This window comes from Cupressus sempervirens, chromosome 3 (assembly GCF_028749045.1).
Source record: "Cupressus sempervirens isolate cs-2001-9-10 chromosome 3, ASM2874904v1, whole genome shotgun sequence".
Classification (NCBI taxonomy): Eukaryota; Viridiplantae; Streptophyta; class Pinopsida; order Cupressales; family Cupressaceae; genus Cupressus; species Cupressus sempervirens.
In genome coordinates, this window is record NC_143120.1 from 251,996,047 (window position 1) to 252,008,760 (window position 12,714).

A 12,714-nucleotide genomic window follows, 5' to 3' on the forward strand; every position below is an offset into this window, starting at 1 on the left:
AAATAACATGCACTATCGGCCTTCATACATTTACACATTTACCAAAATGAAAAAATATATCTTTCCCACTTAGGGTTAGCATCTATGATATCATCCCTAATTGGTAAAGTAATTGCTTAACATAAATTACTCAATTTCTTGTCTATATCCTATTCAGTCGACTCATTACTACAACTGGAAAAGATGTAATAACTCTATCTGTACTACCTTGTGCACTTAAATGTGGTATCTTGGCATACTATACTTTTCTACCTAAGAGTGCATGTGCCAATATTGCTTCTGCGAACTGTGCTAAGAAAATCTCTAATTGTACTACTAGATAAACTCTATGATACTTAAACAATTTTCTAAGTCTAATTGCCAAAAATGTATCTCCATACTTTTCTCACTTCATACTGAGTATATGTTTTCATAAATGAAAACTTCATACTATCTAGCCTATCTAAATTGCCAAAAATCTTCCCCTTTTGCATTTATGGCACCATATTGGGACAATTGGCTAAGTACAAAAAACTTCAAAATTAAAAAATTTCAAAACTTGTAACATCTGTTACACAACTATACAAAATTGACAAAATCTAGACCACTTTCTTATGTATCCCATCTTACAAAGGGATACTCCCCCTTTGACTATGCTCTTACTTATAACTCCATTATCCAATTTTCTTTACTATACTCCCTTTTATATATATAATTTTCCTATACTTCCACTTTGACATCAATGACAAAGGTGGTGTCAAGACTTATATACAAATCAAAAATTTGAATTTCTACCTTTAAGACTATTGGGTGGATATCTATCTATAGCAATCCGTAAAGTTCTTATTCAAGATAGATATTTGCTTGTCAAAATTTTCCTTGATTGCATCTAATATGTTTATTAATGCACATAATTCATATGATGCAATATCTACTACATTCAAATCAATTTATGAAAAATTCTCATATGATTCCTTGGCTAAATGATATTCATCCATTTCTGCACTTGGTCTATCTATAAAGTAAGGTGCTCTTTCAATTGCAAAAATATTTTCAGTGTCCTCTCCTTTATCTCTAATAGCCCAATGTCATCATGATTTTTTTCTATTTTACTTTCCATGTCCATGATCTATACATTTGGGCTTTGTATCTCACTAACAAGAGTCTTTAACTCTTCCATTTCGTTATTTGGCTCATCTAAGATGATTTACCATATACTTTTTTTTCTTCTATCAAACATCTCCTTAATTCCTTGATATATGTGTCATGGACTTGGAAAGTAAAATAGGAAAAATTATTTCTCAAGCTGCTAAACTTTTGATGTGAGAACCAAAAGCTTTGATACCAATTGTTGGAAATGTAGTATAAACTAGGTGATTGAGAGGGGGAGGGGTGAAACAAGAACCAATAAAACTTATACTTTAATTCCCCAATTAAACCTTCATAATATAATATGATGTAATTACATGCATGAAAGACAGAAAGCAATAAAACATTCATAACACTTGACATAATATTTGGTGATCCAGAAACCTTTCAAAATAGAAAGTAAAACTGGGGTGGGGATGATACCCACAAGCTTTATGACTGCAGTATAAAGTTGGCCTATTAAGGCTTACAATTGATCCCTTCTATTGATCTTCCCTATTAGGAGCAATAAGGACTATTAGGTCCACTTTGTGAAAGGATTTACAACATACAATAAAAGTATGCTCTTGGTTAGAGGATTCTTCATTGAATTGTTAAGTCCACTTTGTTAGAGCATTTTACTAATGCACTTGTTAGGATGAATTAGTGGCTGATCTTTGATCTACAACTTAGTTTGCTAAATGAGATTCCTTTGATGTAAACTGATCACCTTGTTGTGATAGATAAGACTCTTCTTTTCCTTATAATGCTTGTAGCCTTCTTCTAATTCACACACATACTACTTCTTACTTATTACCCATTCACATTTGGATATGATAGGATGTTTTAAATAAATACCAATCCAATTAATTACCTTTTGGAGCCTACTACAACACCAAATTCAATAATCTTCACTAAGTCGACTCACTGTTGGTACTCGAGTTTAGAAGACTACTTGGGTGATGTTCTGACACTCAAAAATACCATCAACTTGGAAAACTCTGGAACTTGGTTGACACTAGTGCTTGATTGATATTCATCACTTGAGAGTAGGCACAAACTCAGTTATCACTTGGTGACTCGACGAACACTGAAGAACTGGGTAGATACTAAAGAGATCGATTGACATTATAGCTCGATCAACACTACCTTCATTATAATTTGTTAACACTACCATCTCAGTAGATACTACAGAGATTAGTTAACACTACTTCCTACATGGTTTGCAGTGATGAGCTCGATAGACTCTACAAAGCTCAGTAGACTCTGTGAAGCTTGGAATGCACTACTATCTGTATGAGAAGCTTCGTAGCAATGTAATAAATCAATCTAATTAAGTGTTTAGTCACTAAATAAAAAATTATTTGACCATAAAGTAAAAAAATAGACAACACAATCAAACTGCAAAAAGAAAGAGGGCACAAGTCAAGTTCACCAAAGATGTCTAGGTAGAATGTGAATCAAGGAAAGTAAACCTAAGTTCATCACATAACCAAACACATCTCAAAGGAGTCAAGAAAATTGACCCTTTCAAATCCCAATTCTAAAATGAATAGATCTAGAAAGGTTAATCCTAACCAAGTGATAAAGGAGCACTAACATAAGCTAGAATCTAGTGGTTGTAGAATAAGGAAAATTATGAAAAATTCCTTTAAATGGGTTGGTGTATTAAGAGATAGAAAATGAAATTAAGACAATAGATATAATAAGTAGATATTCTAAAATGAAGACGAAAATTCAAACACTCACTATAGGAGTGAAGAATCCAATTTTCTGCTTGTTGTGCTTCTCTAAATAGACAAATAATGTCAAATCTATGCCTAAAATTATGAAAGCTCAAAAACCTAGAAATTGTTTGGCAATCTAGCTAAGGTTACTTTTGTGTAAGGCTGAATTTCTCCTAAAATAGGGGAGAAATTCTTTCATGATAAACTCTTTCTTGAATCTAATTTTGAATTTCATAGTATTGCAAAATGATGAAAAGGGTATCCAAATTTGCAACATGTCTTCATTTTTAAGACAAAAAACCTACAATAGAAAGGTTTTGTTTACTAATGGGGGGTATGAATTAAACTTGAATTGAAATAATTTAATTCCAGATATGTTAAGTAAATGTATGAATTTACCTTACAATAGCAAGATCTCTTGAATCAGATGTAATAAGCTCTCTTTACCAATTGAATTGGATCTGCAAGAATGCAAATGAATGGATGTAGAGGATGTGACAAAGGACCTTGAATGTATTGAGGGAGATCTTGAAGGTAACTATTTCTTGAATTCTTTAATCCTTGATGTTCAATGGAGGACTTTCTTGAAGAGCGCTTGAAGACTTCAATGCTTGAAAACTTGAGTTCTCGAGCATGAGAATGCTTGATAACTTGTGGATGCATCATGAAAAATGTACCAAATGGACAAATTTATAAAGAGATTGGAATTAACTTTCTCCCATGGGATGATAAAACTTTGCATTAACTCTAGGAATCAATCTAGACATAGGACCTGAGGGGTTGTCCCAAAATAGGGCCGAAGAAGGTACAAACTATATACCTGATTAGCCCAAAAGGGATGTACTAGATCCTTGATTGGGAATGGATGCACTACATCCCTATTAACTAGGACCAATAACCCTCGAGATTCTTTCAAGGTCCCCAAACAATTCCTAGATCCCATAAATTAGGTATAGATTTTGAGATATGACCATTAAATCATAGAAAAGAGAATTTGAGTGTTGTTATGAAGGAAAGGGAGTACCTAAGTGATTAAATCCTACCTTGATTATTATGCCATGAAAATAGGATCTTTAAAGAGGATCTATTAGGTCCTACCACTATTCTGCCTAGGAGAAATGAAAGGAAAGGGGGTAAAGGAGGAGAGATGCAAATAAATGATAAAATTAAATTAAATTAAATAGGTGTTAAACCATCATTAGATTTAATTTTTTCCAATTTAAGATGGTTCAATAACTTGTAAAAAATTAATATCTTACAGTGGCCATTAACAATGACTTTGGCATTCTCTAATTTCTATTCACTCATCATGCATGACTTGTGATTTGACACAACTATAAATGCCATATATTATTGATTTCTTGTAATCATGCATTAATGGGAAATACTTACCTCTAATATGAGGAAAATGACCATTTATAGAAGTTAAAGCTTCTTTAAGTTCAATTGTTCTTTGATTTTGGTAGCTACAGCGTTTGAGGTCTCGATGGTTGGAATTATGTATTCTATATTTGGTTTAAGGTTTTTAGGTTCTTTTTAACTTGTGCTTTTTCTTTTAAGGTTTTGGTTTAATTTTTTTAGAATAAATTGTTTATGTTTTGTAAGTGGAGATGGATGCTCCAATTAGGTTGAGAAGCACAACCATGGAGAGTAGAAGTCCTTTTTGGGCATGCCACCAAATGTAGTGCTAACATTTTTAATGAGGTTGGGTCTTTCACAAACCACTTTATCTTCATGGTTCTTGACCTTGAGTTCCTTTGTAATGATAATAAATACATTACTTCCTTTTTCTACATGTCTCTTATCAACCTTATAGGAGATAAGGTGGACATTCTCATGTAGTTGAGGAGGGTTTTCATAAAAGAAATTCTTGTGGACAATATTCATGTCACTATTTTTCACAGATATAGGGGTTGGGATCCCTTGGGATAGTGAAATACCCAAGATTCTCCAGTGAAACATCAATATGGAAAGGAAACCCTTCTCAGAACTCAATATGAATGAGAAACAACTGACACAATGTCACATGTGGAAAACTATTGGGAGGAATTTTCTATGAAAATGGTTCCTCTTGGATGATTTGGTGAATTCAGACTATAGATGACTTGAAGAATTATTTCAAGTAATCCTCTGTAGAAAATTCTTCCTAGATATATTAGGATCCCTTAGTGTTCATCATGTCCCATCACCCTATGTTATACCATTGGTTCTTGAAATTGAGAGTTTCTAGTACCACTATTTTATTTTTAAGCTTTAATATCATCATATGACCAATGCCCTAGTGGCATAATTTTTGTTTTTTAGGGTAGTGCCTTCTATTCTCCTCATTTTGGATTAAAAGTTTTGGAGGGATATAATGAATCTTCCATAAACTTTTGAATGAATTAATGAAAATTTTGCTACTTTGATCAATCAACAATGATTTCATCTTTCCTTTTTGTGAATGTGAAAAAGTGGTTTCTGTTTCAATATATTCAATTTTTCATAATCAATTCGTCAAAATTGTGCATCATATTTTATGGAAAAAATGGATTTTTACAAATTTTCAATCTAAGATGAATCAAATAATTGTATCGAATTTTTAATGTGAAACTAAATCAAAAATAAATAATTACCATAACCTTAATCTCAAAAATGAGACACGTGTTAAACTATGAGATTTACCATTTAATTTAGTAAACTTTAATTGTAAGTTTGTAATAAACTATAATATATTAATAGATATATTCCAAGCTAATATATTAATAGATTTGTACCTAAGTAAATTTAAATATGTTTAGTCTATAATGTTAAGACAAATGTATTGAATTGTAATATATAAATACATTAAATTAAATTATAGGCTTTGCATATAAATGTATCATTAAGCTAAATTTTATTAAGCTTTATAGTTTTATGGACTTAATAATTTGTAAAAGAAATTCTTAGATTTAAATCTACAAGTCATTTTAAAACATGTTACATTACTCAATATATAATAAAATTATAAATTGTTAGTGTTTAAAATTAAACAATGTGAAGAGAAAAGATATCATGGTGTATTAGATCAACAAAGATCAATGGTTTGAGGTTTATTTCTAGTGGGCATTAGGAATGATAATTCTCTTTTCAAACTTCCTTCAAAAATGTCACACATATTAGTGTCATTGAATTAATTATTTTTGACAATTGTACACTTAATTAACAATGTGTCACATTAGGTATAATTTGAGCCGAAGGTAAAAAAAACTATTTTCAAAACTTCCTCCGAAAATGAGACACATGTCCACTATCAGGATTCAATTTGAATAAAATTAATTTACTTTTATAAAATTACAAACATTTTTGGAAGCATTAAAAATTTATAAGTGAATGATGACATGTCAAGTGGCTAGCCTTCAAAGTTGACAATAAATGAATGAGACCCACATAACTAACAATAGATACCAATAATAATTGGATGATCACAGATCAATGGTCTATGGCGTATTTCTAGCTGAATTGGGGAAGCAAAATTTTGTTTCCTAATTTCTCCTAAAATCAAGGTACATATGATTTAGATTTTTTAATGTTTATCTCTTATTTTTGTATATTTTATTAATGAAAAATGATGCAAAGAATCCTAGCATGATGATAAATACCTTGAAAATTCATACCAATGTCCTACTCATGTAAGGAAAAAACTCTTATACCTGATTGTGAGATACAATTTCTTGCATCAAAATGTCTTTCATAATTCTCAACTTACTAGACCACTCCATTTGGTAAATTAACTCTAAAAACAACTCATAACTTTTTTACTCAACCCTTCTAGGCCTATTAATAGTCAAACTTACAACATGACTTACTCTCCTTCCTTGACAACTCACTCATCTACTGTGACTATTCCAAAACACAAATTTTGATTCAAACTTTGTTGACTAATTTATTTACAGATCCTGATCACTTCTTGATTGATCACCCCCTTCAACTCTCTTTGTACCTTTGGAAGCATACCTTATCTACTCAACCAAAGACCGTTCTTACTAAAATCACAATCTATGGACCATTTCAAATCTCTGATTTCATTTACTATCCCCAACAATATTTGACTCAAGTTTCAAAATATTGTTTATTATCCTACTCATTAACATCTAGGATTTTCCATCTTCCAAAAACCCTTATCCCAACTAATTGACTCTTATAGAGGTTTTCCACTCATATCCAAAATCTAACACATTTCATATATGGTTCTTACAACTAAAAACTTGACATTTAAACTTCTATTGTCCAACACCGAGAATCAAATGCATACCTCTATGGTTGATTAACAACAAATCATTCCTTCATCTCACAGTCTTCCATAAGGCTTTAGATAACTTCAACATCCATTTAGGCATTCAATTATATACATTAAAAATCATTAATTTTACCCAATCCTTATGTGAGAAAACTCTTCCACAAACTCCAATATTGCTACCAAAATAATGTCTCAATAACAAGCCCTTGGCCAAATCATGGGCTAAATCATTGAATGCTTCTCTACACATTTTGGAGAAGTTAATATACATTGTGCCACAGACTTATACCAAATTTGGGGACTTATTACATGTGAAAAATAGCAGAAACTATTTTATTTTTTGTTGTTAGATTCAAAGATCTAGAAGTCTCACACACAAATTCAGAAAGAAAATTCACCATCTACCATTTTAAACTTTCATGCAATTTATATTTTTGCAACTCCACCCTAACAAAAAAGGAGTGCTCCCACACAGTCTAATAAATTGAATTAATATCAATACATGTGGTTGAGAAGGAGTAATAAGGCATATATATCTAAATTTTGCTAGAGAAATAAAATATTTAAGCAAGACCAACATTCACTCAAAGTCATATTTTTAAAATAAAAAATTGCCCAAAATGCCCTAGAATCTTTTATAGCTAATCATGAAAAAAAAGAAAAAAGAAAAAAATAAAAATTGACCTATAAATTATATTTTAGGAAAAATAGTTTTCAAGAGAAATTTAAATGTTATTTGTAAAGATGAAAAAAGGCAAGGACCAAAAAACATATTTTCAATTTCAAACTTTCCAAATCTTTATGCTTCAATTTGTCATCTTTGTTTTTCACTAAATAGACTATTGCATTCAGATGTCCATTGAATCTGGCCAATGGGTAGAGTGAATGAACAAAAATATTAACCATGTGTCTCACAATTGTTTCAAAAATGTGCTAGAATGTAGAATATGGAAACAAAGACTACAAATGTGATGTGTATTGTTGAACGACACATAGAACAAGAAATACATATTAGGGTGCCTTCAAAATATGTTACAAACATTTTTTTTTATATAATTGTTATTTCTTTGTCAATCAATTTGGTTGCTATTTCCATTGGTGCTTTGCATCAATTAAATGAGGTTGTCGATAAAAGTTCCATAATATTCACTTTCATATTTCTTGCTAGTACTACTACTATGGAATGTGCTCATACTACCATTGTAGTCATGTTGGAATAAAATAGGTGAGCACAAAGGTAAGCATTTCTATCCTCTTCCCCTTAACCTCCACTTAGTTAACTTCACACTAATGACACAACATAGTTGAGGCACATGGACTTGTAAAGTGCCACATATTTCCATCATGTCACACATTTCTCACCTCCTCTCATTTTCCCTTAATTTTTAGAAGGGAAAAGAAAAATACCATTACCAAAAATGTATTCGGCCAATACAAAAATGAGAATAAGAAATCTATAATTCATTTTTAATAAAAAAATATGCAACATAAGCTTATATTAAATGACACATGCATTTTTTTGAATTGAATTAAATGAAACATACAAGACCTTAATGACAAGAACTAATAAAATTGAAACGATTATCTACTTATATAAAATAAAAAATAAATCAAATCACATTTCACAAATATACGTTTCTTGCACTCCAAAATACTTTTCCAAACTATTTGTATTTGTAGAATCTAATAGAAAAGGACTACTCATCATATATATATATATATATATATATATATATATATATATATATATATATATATATATATATATATATATATATATATATATATATATATATATATATATATATATATATATATATATGATAAAAAATAAGAGATCTAAGATTTACTAAGATCTGAAATAAGCACAAATAATTGGCAATGAAAGAACAGAAATAAACACTTAAGAGAGAAGCAAATTTTATTCATCAAACTGATTGCTCCAAGGCTATGCAATGGCCTCTATATATAGAGAGCCCATGAGATGAGAAGATGATTCTAGAGGATAAGGTGATAAGGTTGTATGACCTAGTATCAAGGAGGACATTCATATCTTCTTAGGATAATGTTGTATGACCTAGTTTCATGGAGGACATTCCTATCTTGTTACCAATTTAATAGGAAATGTGTGGCATACTTGTTGTTTGGTTATATCAGCATGACTGTTGACTATTTCTAACATCCTCCCTTAATTTCTACCACTAATGATAATGTATGGGAGAAATTACAATAAAAAATATAGATAGGATAGGTCCCAGCATTCAACCTTGTTAGGTACCTATTTACAAAAAAAAGAAGAGAGGGGAACATGACATGACTATCCCCCCTTAATGTTCACCTCAATCATGCTGAGCATGCCTTGTAGTTTCAAAAATTTGGCCTCAAGCATACTCTTAGTAAATATATCTGTTGCTTGGTCTTCACTTGGACAAAAGAGAAGATTAACAAAATTTGCTTGAACAAGATCTCGAATATAGTGAACATCAATCTCAATGTGTTTTGTTTTAGCATGAAAAATAGGATTATTTGCAACTTGAATAGCACTTTGATTATCACAATACAAAGGAGTAGTTGAACTTTGTGCAAAACCAAGCTCAAATAAAAGGTTGTGAATCCAAACTACTTCCTTTCTAGCTTCTTTTGTTGCTCTATATTCTGCTTCACATGAGGACAATGATGTAGTAGTTTGTTTTTTGTTGCTCCATGTAATTGGACCTGACCCGAGCTGAAAAATATAACCACCAGTAGATTTTCTATCATCTATGTCACCTCCCCAGTCTGAATCTGTGAAGCCAGTCAAAGAAATTGAAGACTTGTAACTATAATGAATGCCATAGTAAATGGTGCCACGAATGTATCATAAAATTCTTTTGGCAGCCAACCAATGAGTTTCTTTTGGTTCCTGCATAAATCTAGATACCAAATTGACTGCAAAACAAATGTCTGGTCTAGACTGTGTTAGATAAACCAAGCTACCAACAAGCTGTCTATATAAAGTAGCATCCACCTTCTTGAAAATACATTCTTTAGTAAGCTTAATTCCAGATTGAAAAGGAGTAGGGGTTGGGTTACATTCAAGCATGTTAAATTTATCTAAAAGATCCAAAGCATATTTTTCTTGAGAGGTAAATAACCCATCATGAAGTCTACTAATTTGCAAGCCAAGAAAATAATTCAGTTCACCCAAATCACTCATATGAAATGCCCCTTTAAGATCTGATTTGAAATCACTAATTAACCCAATATTTGGTCTAGCTATGAGTAAATCATCCACATAAACTGCAACAATAATAATTTCATTTTGCACTCTCTTCACATAAAGATTTGGATCTGATTTGCATTTTTGAAACCCATGAAGCTGAAAATACCTATCAATCTTCTCATTCCATGCTTTTGGTGCTTGTTTAAGCCCATAAAGTGACTTCTTTAATCTACAAACAAGATTAGGATGTTGTTGATCTACAAAACCTGGTGGCTGATCCATATATATTTCTTCATATAAATCTCCATTTAAGAAAGCATTTTTTACATCCATTTAATGAATATGCCACCCAAGACTTGCAGCCAAAGAAAGAATAATTCTAACTGTATTCATTTTAATGACAGAAGTAAAAGTTTCTTAATAATCAACACCCTCTTTTTGATTAAATCCCTTAGCAACCAATCCAGCTTTAAATTTTTCTATAGCACCATCTGATTTAAATTTTGTTTTATAAATCCATTTGCACCCAATGACATTCTTACCTTTGGAAAGTTGCACAAGTTCCCAAGTTTTATTTTTCACCAAAGCATCATATTCTTCTTCCATAGCTTGCTCCCATTCTTTCTTCCCTCTAGCTTCCTCATGCGATCTTGGGTCATTTACTTGTAATACTTTGGCCATGAGAGCACTACCATTCGTCCCTTGGATCTTTGAGCCTTGCCTATATATTTCTTCAACACTCCTTGTCTTTTGGCTAGCTGAAAAGTTATCTTCTTCATCATTACTACCTGCAGAAAATGTCTGATTACAAGCATTAGTTGTGTTGTTTTCACTAGTATTTTCATCATTTGTAAAAGTGCACAACTCATCCTCATCAATGTAGTCTCCATTTCCTCCTAAAATATCTGAAAAATGAGAAGCATTTGTTGTTATAGAGTGAGAAGGAGTGGCTGTAAGTTGTGAATGCTCATCAAACTTCACATCTCTACTAACAAAGACCTTGTTTGTTGTCAAATCATATAACCTATAAGCCTTTGATTCTTCACTATAACCCATAGACAAACATTTATGACTCTTTGGTTCTAACTTTTCCCTTTGTGCATCAGGAATGTGTGCCCAAGCAATACACCCAAATACTTTAAAATATCCAATGTGAGGTTTCTTACCACTCCATGCTTCTTTAGGGGTGATATTTGTGAGAGCTTTGGTGGGGATTCTATTTATAATATGTGCAGCACAAGAAACAGCCAAACCCCAAAATTTATTATGCAAACTTTTAAAATGCAACATACAACGAGCCATTTCTAAAAGAGTTCTATTCATTCGTTTAGCCACCCCATTTTGTTGAGGAGTATAAGGAACTATTCTTTGCACCTTAATACCATAATTTTCACAAAATAACTCAAAAACATAATTGCAATATTCACCCCCATTATCTGTCCTTAAACATTTAATTGTTTTGCCACTTTGATTTTCAACTAATGCCTTAAAATTTTGAAATACTTCAAACACTTCTTTTTTCCTTTCAAGAAAATAAACCCATACTCTCCTGCTATAATCATCAATAAAAGTGAGAAGATAACTAGCACCTAAAAGTGAAGGATATCTTGGTTCACATAAATCACTATGAATAAGTTGCAATGGATGATTAGCTCTCCATGCTTTACCTGAATCAAAAGGATCTCGATGATGTTTCCCTAACACTCAACCTTCACACACACCTTCACAAGCTAAAATTTTTGTTAATCCTCTAACCATATCTTGTAATTTTTTATAATTTAAATGTCTAAGTCTAGCATGCCAAAGTTGTGACATATAATCAGTCTGAGCAATAAAAGCATGAGAGAGTGTATATTTATCATCAAGAAACTCCACAAATTTAAATAGATTCTCTTCATGATCAACTCTACCAATAGCAATTATATTGCTTGGGTCTTTTCTATCTCTAACAATAACTTGATCAGCATTGACAACAAACTCATATCCAGCTTGAACTATTTTGTATACTGAAATAAGATTCACCCCCAATCCTTTAACCAATAAAACATTTTTCAAAGACCCATGTGTTACATTAACAGTTCATGTTCCTAAAACTGGAAGTTTCATTTTATTGCCAATAGAAATTTCTTGATCTGAATTCTTCCCTTCATAAAAATCAATAAACAAAGATCTATCCCCAGTCATGTGAGATGATGCCCCCGAATTTAAAATCCATTCTTTATTAGAATCTGAAGCAAAGTATCCCCCTTTAACACTAGATTTACTTTTGGGTGTAGCAATTACCTCCTCATTTGATTTCTCTTGCCTTTTTAAAGAGATATCTACAAAACTATGATTATCCTTCTTTCCATCCTTAAACCTTTCTTGCTTGGGCTTATATTGTTGCCTTTCATTGTTCCTCTTCTTCAAACAAAACTTCT